This window comes from Pinus tabuliformis, chromosome 2_2 (assembly GCF_031772625.1).
Source record: "Pinus tabuliformis cultivar Carrire ecotype Pingquan chromosome 2_2, CPIR1, whole genome shotgun sequence".
Classification (NCBI taxonomy): domain Eukaryota; kingdom Viridiplantae; phylum Streptophyta; class Pinopsida; order Pinales; family Pinaceae; genus Pinus; species Pinus tabuliformis.
Window position 1 is genome coordinate 186,141,364 of NC_142300.1, and position 19,174 is coordinate 186,160,537.

Sequence of the window (19,174 nt, forward strand, 5' to 3'; positions counted from 1 at the left end):
AATCCTTTACGCACCTCAGTGACATGTGGAACTAATATTTAGGAAGTGTTCTCACATTTACAACATTGTATTTTTCAACAGTGGACTGAGCTTCTATGCCTGGGCAACGTAACAAGATGATCATAGAAAGGCTGAGAAACTTATTTAATAAGCATATTTTACTAGTTTGTAACATACACTTATTAAATAAGAAGAGCCCCTTGTTTTAGACAGACCCCAAATAGGGCCATACAATATTTGAATTGAGATATTGATGTTCCTCATTGTTTCCTTGGACTTTTTTGTTATCAATTTAGAATATATGTAATAAGTTCGACCCCGAGAAACTCTTGAATGAGGTCACTAATTGTGATACAACAATTGGAGAGTAATATTTAGGTGCCAATGGATCAGAGGCTTGGACTGGAGCAAGAGATGGTTTGGGTTTTCTTACACATCCAGGAACAAAAATTGGATGAATTTGGTTGAAGATGCCACCAGTATGAAGTCTCGCCATGACATCCACAATAGGGCCATTGTTGTAGGTAGTTGGTTCCATTTGTTCATAGTTTTCTCTGTCATCTGTGGAATTGTCATTCTGATTAGGCCCTCCAACAAGAGCACCATGCAAAAAATTGGGATCGTTTCCCTTGCTGCTAAATGAAGTGGCATAGCCCCCTCTACAGGGCATGAAGGATGGGTAATAATTTGTAGGATATGATAGATGAAAATCTGTGGTGTACTAGATGAGGTTAGTTGCTACCATAGCCAACTATGTAACTTGTGGCTCTCGGATTGTCTCTGAGGATGTAATCTATTTGAGATTGAGAAAAGGATAGAAGGTCTAAGGGGTGCACAACTTCACCCGAGAATTGAAGTTCCTTGCAATAAATAGTGAGGTAATTAGAGTAAACTATGAGGAGATAAACTAGATGTTTTTCCATTTCGTCCAAAACAGGAGGCCACTTGGAGTTTTCTGTACAAACATATTTCCTTTCTACAAGCACACACACATGGAAAACTCTACTTTTCTTGATATTTTTGTAGAACAACATTACTCTGCCCACCTCTACCTTGCATGAGGGACTTTGAGTCCAAGACCTGAACTCCCAAATACTTGACGTCATAGCTGATTTCAGTCATTTTCCACCCGTTCCACCTAGATAAGTGACATTGTCAATGACATAGTTCATGTAACAATAAGACAGATCTCCAGTAGCCTCATGAAGCCATGTCACTGCCCAAAGAATCTCATCTGCATATCCACTCTTAGATGCATAATACTTTTGTGTAAAAATAATGCTATTATCATATTTGCCTTTGTACTTTTCAACAAATGTGAAAAGTTTCTTGGCATGGTTGAGAAGCTCATTGGAGTAGGTGTGATCAGAGTGCCTGAAAACAATTGAAGAAGAAGCCATTGTAGCTGTTATTTCTCCCACAAGATCTGAGCTAGGATTGTTTGCATCAATTCTATATGCCTAGCAAGGTTTGGTCATGTCTTCTAGACTTTGCCAGTAATAATTCTCTAAGTTGCCATCAACCACCTCTCCATACCATACATCAAGTTATGTTTCTGCCTTGATCAAATAATCAGTCTTTCATCTAATAGCCTCCATCGAATGACCCAACTCACCACTACTGGTCAATTGCTTTCCATATTCAATAACACTCCATGAGAGCATGGTGACTATGAATTCCATTGGGAGGCCAAATTTAACATTGTCACAAGCATCGTATTATCCCCTCCTACTAGATCCACCCCATTGGCCGATCCATCATGCAGACCAGAATCATCCCTCCAGGTGACTCTCTAATTGCTAGGAAGATTTCCAGATCTTTGAGCCTCATAAAACATGATACTCTTGCTCAATGTTGCACCATAGTCATGACCAGTTGTTGCAACTCTAATGTAGAGTGCCAAACTCAAAACATACAGATATGAAGCCATGCAGAAACTCAATTGAAATAAACTAGATGGACCCACTTCAGATAAGGCCCCTTTGTGAGAACCCTAAAGTTAGTTATTTATGATATGATAACATGCAATGGATGAGGAGGAGACAATCACTGAAAGAATAATGCAGCAAGCTAAGTGAAAGTTGGGAATCAATCTAAATGTGAATCAAATATAAATATATGAAGCAAAAATGTCTCGTCTCAAATCAAGCATATGAGAAGTTGTAAAATTGTCACTGATTATTTTGATCTAGACATTTCAAAGTCGTTTTCTCCAAATTATTTATGATTCAATTCTTAGAAGGGTTTATTGGAATTTTCAAATTCAAAATACTTCTAGTTTGATCTTATCTATCACCTTTAATCATCATAAATAGTAGGACTACATTACGATATTATAAAGCAGTTCTATTTTTTATTTGTAAGAGGTAGGTCACTTATTCATATGCACATAAAATATTTACATGCTTTCTTAGAACTCAATCAAGAAACCTTCATGTTGCTTCTGGTAATGTTTTGTCAAGTCTAGAAGCTTGAGAAATATCATGTTTAAAATTGAAAATGTTTATGTGCCAATTAAACAAGACAAATCATTAATGGAGATAACTTGGCCCCTGTCCACTATATTAATACTAGTGAGAGAAAAAAAGAAACCATAGCTTCAAAGATAGAGGTGGGCCAGAGTGACCTTGTGCTAATTATCATCATCTTCAAGGGAAATGGGTTGTTGGGAATACTCTCCAGCCTTGTGTTTTCAGCATCCCTTGTGTCTTAGTTCTTGAAGGTCCTCTGGTGTCTTGGTTCCTTCTTTATATATCATTGAAGTTCTATATTAATTTTTGGGGATTAAGAAGAATTACATTCTAGAGGTATGTATATTCATGGATCCCATATGAGAACTGTGAAATGGATTTTGTGTTGGCTCCATCATGTCCAGTCTCTTTGTTGAATTGCCTACTCTACATGATTTTGATTTTTAATCATCATAGCAGTTATAATGCCTATTTTTGTCAATTTTTACTATATCTATATACAATTTTAAGTTCTTCAGTGATTTATTTCATCTCCAATTGTATTAGAGGAGCCATAGAACATGGGGATTTTGGATTTATACTTTGGTTAGTCTCAGGTTTAAACAATCGAGTTTGATGCTATTTTTTAGGTGGTCGATCATATTAACCATGTGAAATCTTTTTCCTTGTTCTAAAACAGTTATGTTCTACATCTATTGGACAGTTTTTTCTGCCCACTGAGCCAATGAAACCTACAAGACTTTACAAAGTTTTATAATTTAATTAAAGTTTTAGAATTTAGAATTTATAAAGTTTCAAGGTCTAATTCTTTGAAGGGTGCTAGCTCAATGGAAGAGCACCTTCTTTACAAGCAAGTGGTTGGTGGTTTGATTCCATCGTGCCCTAATATTCATATGTAATGGATGCAAATTGAGATGCAATGTTGGATGCAAAGAGTGATGCAAAAACAAATGAAAAAGTGGATGTAAAAAATGGCTCAAAATTGAATGTAACATTAGACACAAAATGGGATGCAAAGGTGGACACAACACATGGCTTAACATAGGATGCAAATATAGATGAAAATTTGGATGCTCAAAAGGATGTGAAATTGGATGTAAGAAATAGTGTTAAAAATTATGCAAAATGTTAGGATATTCTGACACATAGGAAATAGTTAAGTATAACTTGGTCTAGTGTAGAGTTAGGTAAAGTGTGTTTATTTACTATGTACTTTTGTAACTTACAATCCGATGGTCACGATATGTTCTAGACATGAAGTGATCTGAAGGTTCATTCCCTCCTCAGTATTGCCGACACTTGATCTGTGGCTTAACACTTGATTGGTCCATAATCTCTATTTAAAGAGAACGGAGGGTCATTTGTAGGTTAACCGTTCATGAGAGAACCTTATGTAAATTTTCATTCTTCTATTAATAAATTACCTGAAGTGGCCGCGTTGGCTCAGGCCGTGGACTATTTCCCTCTTTGAGGGTTTTAACCATGTCAAGAGTATTGGTGTATTGATCTGTGATCTGTTTGTGAGCGGTGTTCTTTGGTGTTCTGTCTGAGGAACATACCCTATAAATTCCTACATGGTATTAGAGATATTTGAGGGCTGCATCCCTTGGTGATCCAAATCTGAAGCCGGTAGAACTACATCCAACTGTTGTTTCCTAGATCTATTGTTTCTGACTGCTTTCGGTCTGAGGGGACTACTCTATTACATTAGGAGCATCTGTTCCAGTGAGGAACCCCTTTCATTTGACGCGAAAAGGTTTATGGTAGCCCTAGCTACGTCATTTTTAAGATCTGGAGGTATACAATGTTTATTTGCAACTTTTATTTATTTTCTCTTTGTTTATTTCGGTTTATTTAGCCCTATATTTTTTATTACCGGATCTATACCTTTCATTTCTGCTTATGCACTTTGCCCTGCGACTCTGTGCGATCTGGGAAAATCAGAAACAGAAAGGAAGGATTTTTCTCATTCGTATTCTCTTTTTCGTCGCGCCTTAGTGCGATCTCAGAAAATCAGAAACATTGACGAAATTATTTAGTTTCCGACTAAAGCGAACTTCAAGCCGTAAGTTTTTTTTTTGTATATCCATGTTGGGTTTTGTGTTTTTTGTTTTTTAGGAAAAAAGAGCTTTCTCAAGTAAGCATGCACCCCAAAGCTTCAGTGACTAAAAAAAACCCTTCCTCTTTTCCAAAAATTACTAACCTTTTAAACCAGCTCACTTGGTCCAAAGTTACTTTATGAGAATAGAGGTCTTGGGTTCAAGTCTTTCTTTTTGTTGAGTTACTTTTTCAAAAAGCAAATGTAGATTATATTTTAAAGTTACTTTATGTAAAATTGTTCTCACCCATTATAAAATGTGAGTCACTTATAATTCTAAAGTCTTTTTATCTTTTATTTAAGTTACAATTTAGTGGGTAGCTCATAAAGTACCATTGTAAAAGTGACTTTCACTTATTTATAAAAGTGAGTCACATTAATTTTTTTTTAAAGTGAGCTAATTAGATTTATGTTTGGAAATGGGGGATACTTTTTTTAAATATAACATTATCATTCATTTCCGCACATTCACGCACTTTGTTGGCATCTTCAACAACTTTTCTTCAAAAAGCCATAACTTCTTCATCCGAAAGTCGTTGTCAGAGCCATTTTTTTTAATCAACCTAATTTTTCGAGATCTTTCCATTGGAACACTTAATTTCAGCATATACATCTTCTGTTTCTGTTGAAATGGAAATTCAATGCCAAGTTATTCTTGACAGCACCAACTACTTCCAATGGTGGTCCTACATTGTGGATTTACTTAGAAGTAAAGGTCTTTACAGAATAGCCTCGGGATAAGAAACCAAACCTCAAGATAAAGATAAGGCAGCTAAATGGGAAAATAGGCAAGATCAAGCATGTGGGTTGATAGGGACGTCTATTTCTCCAGACCTTAGATTCCATATCGTAGAACTTGATACTCCTAATGAAGCAATGAAACAACTCACTAAAGTTTTTGGAATTAAAAATGAAATTAGAGCCCATCGACTCAAAAATGAGTTGCTTATATTGGACCCCAATAATTTTTCTTCTATTGAAGATTTTTTGTCCAAGTTCAAGACCCTTAGACTTCTCTTGGAAGGTGTTAAGGTTAAGAAAGAAGATGGTAGCCTTATCTATTCAATTCTTACTAAGTTGGGACCAGCCTACTCTGTGTTTGTTTCCACCTTCCATTCTACAAGAGGAGCCTTCATTTCTCAAGGACAATACTACAAGTCCCCATCCTTTGATGTCTTTTGTGATTCTTTATTAAGAAAACAAGAAAAACTCTTACATATTGGTCTTCTTAATCTTGGAAACTCTTCTAAGAAAGACTTAGCTGCTTAGCAGCAACCAAATTCAAAGAATCCTAAGAAACCATATCCTAAAAAGAATGGTCCTAAACCAAACAAGGGTCCTAAGCAATTTTAGTCTCAAAATGAAAAATCATTTCAACAAAATGATAAGTCAAATAAAAACAAAGGGAAGAAGAGTGATAGACATTGCCACTTTTGTAATCGAGATGGCCAATTAGAATCCAAATGCTTTAAGAAGATGGAAGCCTTGGAAGCAGAAATGAAGAAACATAGCATCCATTTGGAGCATTCTTCAACTTCAACTTCATCTTTAGGAATAGCACTTTTTGCATGTGGTTGTCAAGCATCTCGGTCTAGCTATGCACTAAATGTATCTTCTTCTTCTCATTCTCATGAGTAGCTCATTGATTCTGCAGCTTCTTATCACATGGCCAAAAACAAAGCCATGTTTTCTTCTTTAAATGATTGTAACACCAAAAATATATATGTTGGTGATGATAGATCTCTTAGTGTTGTAGGGACTGGAACTGTTCATATAGCCAATGGTCAATTTAATGATGTATTATGTGTTCCAACCTTATCCTACAACCTTCTATCTGTATATCAGATAACTCATTTAGGTGAAGGTAAAATCGTTGAATTTTCACCTCATGATGTTGTAATTGAGGACCTAAGAGATCCTAGACAGATTTTAGCTACTAGCATCACTAAGCTCAAGGCTTCTGGCTCCTGGTGGGCTAGAGGTTGAATGACTAAAGGCGAGAGGTTCAAGGTGAAAGGCTTCTTCTGTTGAGAGGTGAAAAGCAAAGGTTTAATGGCTAAAGGTCCTAGGCTTTAGTTTGGCTCGTGTACCCACTGTATTTTGCGATTCCAAAATTGTAAATGGACGTATATAACAACTCGATGTATATTCGACATGGTGGTATGATCATCGCTAAGGTATCAAGCATCACAAAGGAAGGGGGAAAGATCAATCACAGCGGGTAGGTGGTAACTGAGTTCAGTATTTCACTGGGTGATTCAATAACCGTGGGCAGTTGGAAACTGATTCTACAAGATTATATAAGTTTAACAAATTTGGGTTATCAAATCTTCCCTTGGTATTTGTTGCTCATAACGATGAAGTGAGCAAACTTTGGCATGAGCGATTTTGTCACTTAAACTATCGCTCCCTTCAGAATCTATGTAAATAAAATATGGTGAGAAGTTTTCCAATGGTATCTTGCAAAGATGGCGTTTGTTCCGGATGTGTAATAAAAAAATATCATCGGGATAGTTTTGAAAAATGTGCCTCTTGGCATGCCTCAGCCCCTTTACAGCTTGTGCATAGTGATTTATGTGGTCCACTTCTAATTGTTTCATTCTCTAGCCACAAGTATTTCTTAAATTTCATTGATGATTTCTCCAGACGCACTTGGGTATACTTCTTAAAACTCAAGAGTGAAGTATTTAACATGTTCTTGGCCTTTAAGGCCTTTGTTGAAAGACAATCTGGACATCAAATTCTTAAGCTAATATCTAATAATGGCAGAGAATATGTTATCAACAAATTCATCAAAATTTGCACTAAGAATGGGATTCAAATGCAACATATTGTTCCATATACTCCACAACAAAATGGTGTAGCTGAAAGGAAGAATCACACCTTAAAGGAAATGGCTAATTGTATGCTTCAATCTAAAGGACTTAGTCTTAGTTCTTGGGAGGAAGCAATTAACTGTGCAAATTACATAGTAAATCGCACTCCAACTAAGGTTTTAAAGAACATCACTCTAGAAGAAGCATGGAGCTCAATTAAACCAGATGTAAGTCACTTTCGTGTTTTTGGCAGCGAAGCATGGGCCCATATTCCAGATGAGAAACATAAAGCTTTAGAACCTAAGAATGAAAAATGTATTTTCGTTGGATATTCTAAAGATGTCAAAGGATATAAACTTATTCCACTTAAGTCCAAAAATGTTATCATTAGAAGAGATGTAAAATTTGCTAAAAATATATCGGCCTACGAGCCTAGTGTGGCGGATGTGCCACCTCTCTCTATCCCTTCTACTTCTGAAAATATTTCTTCTTCAGATGATGACAGCGAGGATGACAATCCTACCCCACCTTCTCAGGATCCTCCCTCAGCTTCCAAAATGGGTCCGTGCTGCTCAGGATGTAGCAAGTGCTCTTGCCGATGATTCAACAGATCAGTGTTGTACATGTTCTCAGTTCGATAGAGCCTCTTCTTTATTGGCTCAAGCTTCAACGAATTATGATCCTGACACCTTTGCAGAAGCTTCAGGCCATCCAGATTGGGACATAGCTATGAATGAAGAATATCATTCATTATTGGCAAATCATACATGGGATCTTGCTCCTCTTCGAAAGGGACGAAAACTTGTTAGATGCAAATGGGTTTATAGAACCAAGTATGGCCCAAAAGGAAAAGTTGATAAACATAAAGCTCATCTTGTTGCTAAGGGTTTTTCACAAGTTGAAGGCATTGACTATACTGAAACCTTCTCCCCTGTTGCCAAAATGAACTCTATCCGCCTTGTTATTTCCCTTGCTGCCTCTTTCAAATGGGAAGTCCATTAGATGGATGTTAAATCTACCTTCTTACATGGAGACTTGCATGAAGAAATAGATATGGAACAACCTACTAGCTTTATACAAACAGACTCCAGCCTTGTATGTCGGCTTAAGAAATCCCTTTATGGTCTCAACCAAGCCCCTCGATCTTGGTATGCCAAAATAGTAGCTTTCTTTTAGAAAATGGCTTTTCTAGGTGTCATTCTAACAATACTGTCTACACCAAGAAAGTGGGCAAGTCTCTTATCATTCTTTTTCTTTATGTTGATGATCTTATCCTTATTGATAGTGATCCAAACCTTATAAACCATGTGAAGTCCAGCATTAAAAAGAAGTTTGAAATGATAGACTTAGGACACTTACATTATTTTCTTGGTCTTCAAATCTTGCAATCCAAGGAAGGTATTTCCATTTCCCAATCCAATTATGCATGTGATCTTCTACGCCATTTTCACATGGAAGACTATAAGCTAGTCCCTTCTCCCTTTCAGTCTAGAGCCAAACTTCCAGTCACTTGTACTTCCCCTGAAGTTGATGCTACCTTATACCTTCAACTTGTAGGAAAAAATTTGTATCTAAACGATACTCGTCCTAACTTTTCCTTTGTTGTTGGCCTTATTGCTCGGTTTATGCAAAACCCACATGAAAGTCATTAGAAAGCAACTAAAAGAATACTTTGTTATGTTCGAGGTACAATTCAGTTTGGGATTCATTGCAATGCAGAAGCCTCTCCTCTATTGGTTGGTTTCACTGATTCCGATTGGGCTGGTGACCCTAATGATTAGAAGTCTACTGCAGGTTATGTGTTCACTCTTGTTTTAGGACCTATTACATGGGCTTGTGAGAAACAAAGTTCCATTTCTCTTTCTTCAGCAAAATCAGAGTATCGTGGACTGTAGAAGCTAGTAAGGAGGCCCTGTGGCTTTGTTAGATCCTGTCAGAGTTTGGATTTCAACAATAGCATCCGACTACACGTTAGTGTGATAATCAAAGTGCCATTCAACTATGCAAAGATCCAGTCCAACATCAGTGCAGCAAACACATTGAACTGCACATGCACTTCATCAGAAAGCTCATTCATGACCATGTTCTTGAAGTGAAATATTGTTCAATAGATGATCAAGTTGCAGACATCTTTACAAAGGCTCTCACAGAGGTGAATTTTACTAAACTTTGATTAATGGTTGGAGTTCAGGAAGTTGTCACTAAGGGGGGATAGGGTCTAGTGCCTCCTTCCTTCTCCTATTGTGGTATAATTGTACATCCTTCAATCCTATCCCAAGTCGTTCTTAAGGGGGGATGTTAGGATATTTTGACACATAGGAAATAGTTAAGTATAACTTGGTCTAGTGTAGAGTTAGGTAAAGTGTGTTCCTTTAATATTTACTTTTGTAACTTACAATTTGACAATCATGATATGTTCTAAACATGAAGTGATCCGACCGTTCATTCTCTCCTCAGTATTACCAACACTTGATTTGTGGCTTAACACCCAATTGGTCCATGATCTCTATTTAAAGAGCATGGAGGGTCATTTGTAGGTTAACCATTCATGAGAGAAGCTTATGTAAAGTTTCATTCTTTTGTTAATAAATTGCCTGAAGTGGTCGCATTGGCCCAGGCCGTGGACTGTTTCCCTCTTTGAGGGTTTTAACCACGTCAAGAATATTGGTGTATTGATCTATGATTTGGTTGTGAACGGTGTCCTTTGGTGTTCTGTCTGAGGAACATACCCTATAAATTCCTACACAAAATTGGATGCAACAAATGATACAAAATATGGTGAAAATTGAGATGCAAAATGGGGAGACAAATCAAATGTAAAAGTGGACGTAAAAAATGGTCCAAAAAAAAATGCAAAAATGGGCACAAAAATGAATGCAAAATTTGGTGCTAAATCAAATTATACATATGGTGCAAATATAGGCACCAAATATGGTGCAAATATAGACACCAAAGATGGTGCAAAACTAGGTGCAATAATAGGTACAAAATTAGAAGCAAAAACTAGTGTAGGACTAGATGCAACCCCTTACGTAAGACTAGATGCAAAAATTGACACAAAATGGATGCAAAAGAGGATGCTAAGTTGGATGCAAAAGATAGTGTAAATGTGATGTAAATGATAGCACAAAAATGAAAGCAAAGAATGACACAAAATAAGAAGCTAAAAATGATGAAAAAAGTATGCAAAAAATGGCACATAATTAGAAGAAAAACTTGTCATAAACTAGATGCAAATCTTGGTGCAAAATTTGACAAAAAAAGTGATGTATATTCTAGTGTAAAAAATGATACAAAATCTAGCATGAAAAAGGATGCAAATTAGGTGCAAAAAGTGACGTTTCAAAAAATGTACAATAGAGCCAGATTTAGTGCCAAGTTGCTCATGCTAATTGTAATAAAAATACACTAAAATATTGTGCTAAATTTGACACAAAAAATGATGCAAAACTTTTCATAAAACTAGATGCAACTCCTCGTGCAAAATTGGAAGGAAAATTTGTCATAAAACATGACACAAAACTAGATGCAAAAAGTGGTGCAAAATTAGACGCAAAACATAACACAAAACTGGGTGCAAAATATGATGGAAAAAAAAGATGTAAAATCTGGTGGAAAAAATGATGCAAAATCTGACATAAAAAATGACGCTTTAAAAATTGTACAATAGAGTCATATTTAGTGTCGAGATAATCATCCCAATTGGAAAAAGAAATGCACTAAAATCTGGCACTAAATATGACACTAAAATCTGGCACTAAATATGAATACCATGGGTGGATGTCATTTTCCATTCAGATCATTCCTCCCTCCTTAAGAATCAATGGTCCCCATTACATGAAGTTCCCTGCTGAGAAGCCTTTTTTGAATATGAAGAGCCACTGAAGAGAACGGTTTTGTGTGGTTAACCCATAACCATGATGAACAAATATCCGAGGATAGAGATACCCATAAATTCTTGTGACCAACTGTGATACTAGCAGTGTGTGGCCTATCAAATGGAGTTTGATCAAATTGTGGGTTTTTGGATGACCCATAACCATGAAAAATGAAGATCTAAGGATAGAGATACCATGTAATGCTTGTGACCAACTGTGATACTAACAGTGTGCGGCCTAATAAATGGACTTCGATGACAAGGGTTTTGTGTGGTTGACCCATAACCTTGATGCTACCTATTGATGAAGTAGCAGGTTCCTACATAGCCTGGGATGCGAGGGAATGTCTCCAAAGAACCTAATCTAGATGCTGCTATGCTGAAACTGATGAATGTGAAGCAGGTGCCTACTAAAGCAAGGTGGGAGGACACATCTCCAAAGGGAACCCACTCTGAATGATGCTCGAGATATAAAAACTCATGGATTCTCAATGGGGTATAGAACCAAGCCACAGAGATGTACATAAAATATAAATGTGTTGCATACCTCTAACAAAAGTGGACATGGGTGTTGTATATTTTCCTATCTAATGAGATGTTGTAAAGGCTTCTTTCACATTATAGACCTCTTGCTACAACTTTTCTAATAGCTTCTGCTACAGGTGATGAAATAAAATTTTGTCGAAGACCCATTTGAGGTATTGAAGATATATTTCCATTGATATAAGACACTTGAATTTTCATGACATTTGGAGTGAGAAAATGATTCCAAAAATTCATGATACGCGTGGTTGTGCAACGTTTCAAACATGTGTAACTTCAATTACTCATATTTATCAAACCGGGGAATGAAATCAAATTCCGTAAAAAACCCATTTGAGATAACAAAAAATACAAAAAAAAAAAGAGCTATTTTAAACCTTCTATACTATTATGTGAATGTCTTAGAACTTGCATGAATTTTTCTTAATATTGTTGCAAAATTTTGAAACTGAAATATGCTTCAAACCCTCATTCCCATGAAGTCGTAACCTGAATCTGATACCACTGATCCAGATCTTGGGGGGAGGCCCCAAGATCTAAAAGAAATGAAATGCCAGAAGAAAAGAGGATAACACATAATAAATAAAAACCATAAAGAAACTTTCTATTAAAATAGAGAATAACTGTAAAAGCTACATTGTGGCGAACAATCTATCCTTTTACAAAATGCTACTTGTTACTTATAGCCTTTTTTGGTTACAATACCAAAGGTAAATTCTATGGGAGGGTAAATACCATGGGTGAATGAATACCATGTGTGGATGTCACTTACAATACCATGGGTAAATTCCATGAGTGGATAAATACCATGGGAGGATGAATACCAAGGGTGGATGCTACTGACAATACCATGGGAAAGTACCATGGGTGAATGAATACCATGGGTGGATGCCACTTACAATACCAAGGGTAAATTCCATGGGTGGATAAATACAATGGGTGGATGAATACCATGGGTGGATACCACTTACAATACGATGAAATATACCATGAGTTGATAAATACCATGGGTGGATGAATACCATGGGTGGATACCACTTACAATACCATGGATAAATTCCATGGGTGGATTCCATTTTCCATTTGGATCAGTCAGAGAGATAAACACAATGTAATGACACAAAAATGAAAAAAAGCAATATGCAATAGTGTTATCTTATTCTCAAGACCCCAAAGAGATATCAGTACACCAATATACTTATTATTCAATTACCATTGAGGATATGCACTAGACTTATGCAAATCAAATCAACCACTTATTATTGTTAACACATTACCAAAGTCACTTAATAACAATGATGAATCAAACCCTTACTTAAAGTGAGTCAATATTTTGGGTTTTTAGGCTTATTAGAGAATGTTTTATGGTATTATTAATGGTATTATTAATTGTATTATTGTGTGATTAAGCCACTATAATGATTAGCTTCAAATCGGGTTATTGATATGACAATCAAGAAAGGAGAAAATGTTAGAGAAATCAAACCCGTAAGGCTTATCGACCTTCCTTTGATGGAAATCTTGGATGGTTGAGGGAAAAAAATAATGATGTTTTGACCTTGAAAGTGAAATTTGGGCTCTCTAATGCTTGAAATCACAAAATGTAAATCTGAAACCAATGGAGGAGGCCCTCAAAATCCCACAGCAAGGGCTAGAATGCCTTCCTATGCTTACAGCTAGGAAAAATGAGTAAAAGTAGCACATGCAAAATGTGATCTTTAGACTTAGGAAAAGAGATAAAATTCATCTAGACACCTGCAACCACACTATTTTTATGCCTAAAACACGTTTGATAATGAATTAAGCCTTCTAGGGCTAGTGGTTAGGCCTATTAGGCCTCTTATAGCTTGCGACTATGCCTAGAAGCAAGCTTGGGCTCACTAGATTTATTCAAAATGGAATATAGCCTTGTAAAACCACAAATTAGCCAAGAAAACTCAAACCCTTATGTATCCATGACAAATATTCAGTGAAAAACCTACTTGAAACCTTTGCAAGAATGATGTTAAGCGTGCAAAACAAATTATTAGCCTTCAAAACCACATGTATTGTTGTCACTAATCCCTTATAGAACTATGAATAGGGTTGGTAGGCCCCTAGAAGGTTACGACTAGGGTGAAATATTCCTATTAGGGCTGCAACTAGGGCCTAATGCCCTCAAAACCCTTGCATCTAGGCCTCAAAGGCGTCCAAACCCTTGTGGCTAGGCCAAACAAGCCACAAAATACTGAAAGGATGCCCAAAAAATGATTATGACACTGGGAAACCACCTGCAAAACCACTTTAGATGTTAAATACTTAAGAAGTCCTAGATTCTACAGTAAATAAGCCCTCTAAGGCTAGCGACCCCCTCAAAGAGGCTAGGCGTTGGGTTTCTAGCACTTGGGTCTTGTAGATTAGGGTGTTTAGACCCTAAATCCATCTTCAAAAGTTGAATGCCTTCCTTCTTTAAGCTATACAAGCCCTTCTCAAGTTGAAGACTACCCAAACCTTAACGGTCTAGGTTAGGTGAGGGCTAGGATCCTCACACTTCAATTTTTTATTTGAAATCCTAATCCTTTGGCACCTGCAAGTTAGATAAATAGAGTCAATCCACAAGATCTAGAAAGCTCATAAAAACCCCAAAATATTATTTACATGAAGAAAAATAATATACAAGGGTTAGAAGATTATTTACAAAAAATAATTTATACTATTCACAATTAAATTCAAGCTCTAATTAATAGATAAATCTTTTTAGTCCAAATAGAAATTTGAAATAATTGATAGGAATATGTTTTGCTTAATGTACAAGCCAAACTATGCACCACAAATCGTTAGCTAAGCTTAGAGTCCAAAAAACATGTGGTTGCCTCAAAGTCCATTTACTTGGGTTGTGCCCAAGGGCTAAATCACTTGAAGATCTCTAACACTCGAAAGAGATATTATTAGTTTCAAAGGGGTTTTCTTCACATAAATAGACTAGATACTTAGAGATACCTACTAGATGTACTGGCTTCAATGTGTTTACTATAGTTCAATACCTAAAGAAAGATACATGTGCTAATAAATAATCTAAGCATTGGCTATGAAACAATAATCTTAAATGATAAACACAATTAGAGCATTAAAATATTTCAACACATACCATGAATCATCAGGAGAGAGACACCTTGAATTGAAACCCCAAATACTTATATTAATAGAGAAAAGTATTCCAGCAAAACTTAGATCAGTACATCACAGATGAAGTTAAGTTACAATGAGGAGATGGAAATCTTCCTTATATAGAAAATGAGAGGGATCAACCCCTCCAAGTGAAAAATAACAACTAGTAGCACTGATCTATGGCTTGATCATCGTTAAAAAAATTTGAACCCTTGACTAGCTAGCACAAATCCCCAAAACAATTCGATCTTCCTTGTTCATTGTGCTAGAGGAGTCAAACTTTGACTTATGGACCATGGAGGACGTTCAAAACATAGAATTGTCATTACTTTTGTAACATAATTATCTGCTTGGTCCAAAAATTACCAATTTGCTAGAAAAATAATATTCTTTGGCCTAACGAATTTCTAGAAAAGTCCATCCTCCCTTGGAAATGAGGATTTTTATTTTGACTTGAATTTTTTCCTTTGAAAATAGCCTCAATAATTTTTTGGATAATTTTTCCTCTTGGAGGGAAATTAATTTTTCCCATCATTTTATTTTTTCATAATTTTTGGCTAATTTTATTTTTATTTTTGAAAGAATATTTATAAATAGACTCAAGAGGGGTTCTAAAAAATATTTTGGTAATGTAGTTCTAATTATGAGGAACCATTCACCGAAAATATTCCTAGACACATTTTTACATCAAGATATTACAACAATTTTACCCTTAGAAGGGAAATTACACATAGACACAAAATTCTTGAGACTCAACCAAATTCTGCGCTTGAGACACATGATCTAGTATGATAAAAATGCATAGAATCAATAACACTAAGACTCACCTAAGACCTTGTCAATGAGTTCCACCCTAGATTTGGGGTATATCTGGGAGAAAACTATGTCAATTAATTGTGTTTAGAAATACAACTAATTGGGGAGGTTAAAAAACTCCCTAGAGTGAAACCCTTTGAGAAGAACCGTAGGATTACCTAGGTTTTGTTACGTTGCTTAATAGTTGTTGGGTGTAGGAATTGTGCTTGAGCAAACTCCTCAACACTTAACTGTCAACCCGAGCGTTTCGTAAACTTAGAGACAAAGCACAAGCAATGCCAAAAATGGTATGAACTTTTCCTATTTCTAATCCTACTTCTTAAAGGAAATGCTTTGCAGAATCAGATAGAAAACAATTGGAAAGGCAATTAACACCAAGGCAACTCTAGTGCTAGAATGTAAAAGACAATTTGCAAGTAAATCAAGTAAAGAAATTCCACACAATAGAAACAATCTTAAATGCTGGAATGAAATGCTATGTTCATCTTCAGATGGATGGTAAGCAGTCTGACAAGTGGGCCCTTGCAGAATTTTTCCTTCCTTCTGATCTTTCTCCCACACAAACAACCTATCGTTGCATGGTTTCACTTTGCTTGCACTAGTGCAGGTACAGTTTTCTATGTAAGAGTATATTCAATCTTCCTTACTGAAGACTTGTGTTTGAGTGAAGGTGCTTTAAGCCTCAGGGCTTGGAGCACTCTATTCCTATGTCAAGAGACTTGCTCTTGCACCGAAGCAGAGTCCCCTTTACTCAGTTTTCGAATTACTTTTGAAAGTTGAAAGACGTGTTGAAAAGGAACTGCAACTGTAAATTAAATTCTAAAGTAAACTAGCTGTGAAAAAGAAAATGCTTCAACTCATTAAACTTCGTAACGGAAACAAACTTCATGAGATAAAAACACTTACCAAAGAATCAATCAATTGCCTAAGTACTTTTCATGTGTCAACCAGTTTTGGTACTTCACCAATAATAATGACATTCTTTGCAAATATAATATGGTGGTTTAATATAACTGCTTCCAGGCCTTTTAGAGATGAACTTTAATACCAAAAATAGTTACTTGATTAATCGATCCATTCACTTGTGAAATAATGGGAAATAAGATGCATGTAAGTGATTCACAGTTTGCTACAATGAATGACTATGCCAAGGTGCAAGCAACAACATGCACTAGTGCAGAAAAGAGTTCCTTGTACGATCCGCTTGGAAAATGAATTAAGACAGAAAACAAGAGTAAAGTAAATCTGTGAAAGATATCTTATAAACAAAAGTAAGAACAACTACTCTGCAAACCACAGATCCGTTCCACACATAGGCTACAAAAGATAATTTAATCCAGAACTTAAAGATTAGCGATTAAACTATTACATCACACAGTTGAAAAGAAATAACCACACTGTCTTTCCAAATAATAAAAGCAAGAGGGGTCAACAAGCTAGGTTGACTGGGCCCTAGCCAACCATCTCGTTCCCCTTCTAAGGAACGAAAGCGATCATCACTTCAAATAATACATCAAAGACAAAATTAAGCACTGTGTGTGCAAACCATAGCGATTCTCTTGTATTTACTTGATTCAACAAATACATTACAGAGCAGTCCAGCCCCAGAGCGAGGTGATAACGAGATTACATAAACCAAAATAATAACCGATGGTTCGCTAGCTTCCTATCTATGATCTACATCACATATATCCTTTGGCTCTATGTCGTTTACACTAATTATAGATAATTCTTGTTCAGGGCTCTCGACTGAACAAACTTAAGAAACCAAATTACAAACTTGGCCAATGGTTATAATACACACAAGCTTCATTGCGTCGTAATCTATCTTTGGAGAAAAATCCCTAGATGCACACCACTTGCTTCAGTTCATCAGTAGTTAGACTCGGAGTCTAAGATTGAGATCTGTCCTCGTGGAAGATAGCTCTTGGAAATCTCGGACAGTGGCAGTGCAGGAATCTTCCTGCACTAGTCAACTCATACATTATTAACACTACATTCCATGATTACTTCTAGGAAATCAATATGAGTTGCATGAAATATGTAAATAACGTGAAATTTATATAAAAAGATTAATAAAGTGTTGTAACGAATCTTAATATAAACTATGAGCATGTGTAGGAAAAGGGTAACCATCTTGTACTAGTGCAGGAAAGAAGGGTCTTATATTAAGGTAAAACAGAGGTTGATATTGATTGAAATGGGGTAAAAAATAGGGCAATTTAGGATACCAACATCCTCTCATCCCTAAGTTGTTGTGTGTCCTCACACAATGTTTTACCTCTGCAAAAAAACCTTCAAAAAATGAGTGGCCACTCCTTAGTTCTGCACTTCAATGTTTATTCATGTCTTTACTATCTTTGGCTTCTTGTCTCGGGATTTTCGCAGCTACTTAGTTACCTATAGCATTTGGAAGCCCGGTATTTCCACACCTTTACCTGCTACTTCTTATTTTTTACTTCTGCCAGTAATTCCACCTCACTCTCTTTCTTCCAACGTTGCTCTTTCATGACCTGGTTTAAAACTTCCAGGTCATGGACTTGTTGCTCCAAGTCCACTATTCTGCTATTAAGGAAGAGAGTGGATGGTGTTGTACTGAGATCTTTAGGTCTGAACACCTTTTCAACTACGGACTCAACATCAAGGTTAAGACTGTCAAAAGTCTGCCTTAAGACATCACTGAGGGTTTCTATGCTCGGGGTTTTGCTGTCAGTGAGGGTTTGGATACCCTCACCAATCTCTATGCCAAGGGTTTCAGTACCCTGTGTGCCTAATTCCTTCGGTCTCTTAACAACTTGCCCTCCCAGTTTCTCAAGGAATTCCATACCCTGTCCTTCCAGATCAGTAGGGGTTTCGATTCCCCATTCTTCCACCACCACAAGGACTTCAATACCCTATCCTTCGAACATCGCAAGGTCTTTAATGCCCTAATCTTTAGAAATCGTAGGGTCTTCAGTACCCTAATCTTCACAACCCGTAGGGTCTTCAATGTCCTGGCCTTCAAAAACCGCAAGTTTTCAATGCCCTAGTCCTTGAAATCATTAAGGGTCTCCACATCCACTTCACTAAAGTTGTCAGGAGGCTCTTCATGTTTTTCCTCTCCGTCCTCCTCTGCTTAGACTTCGCCAGTGTTTGCTGTCGACATTATTTTCCTACTCCTTATCCCGCTGACAAACGTTTACCATAGCACATCATCTTCTGCATTCTCCTCATCCTCCAAAGTGTGTGCCACTGCATCTGCAAGCACCGAGATATTATGAACTGTGCGGAAGACTTTGGGCAAGTCGTCGATTACAATTGGAGAACCAAACTGGTTTGTCCCTTGGCCGACAACTTTCCTCCTCATTTAGGTCCTAATTTTCCTTTTCTTTGTTGCAGGTGGAGTGTTTTCAAAGGCCCTCTTCTC

The 19,174-nt window shown here is 36.6% G+C and overlaps 1 pseudogene; it reads right to left on the minus strand.

Moving 5' to 3' along the window:
• Nucleotides 1–19,174, minus strand: part of LOC149192012 (endoglucanase 6-like) — a 150,299-nt pseudogene that overhangs the window by 102,160 nt on the left and 28,965 nt on the right.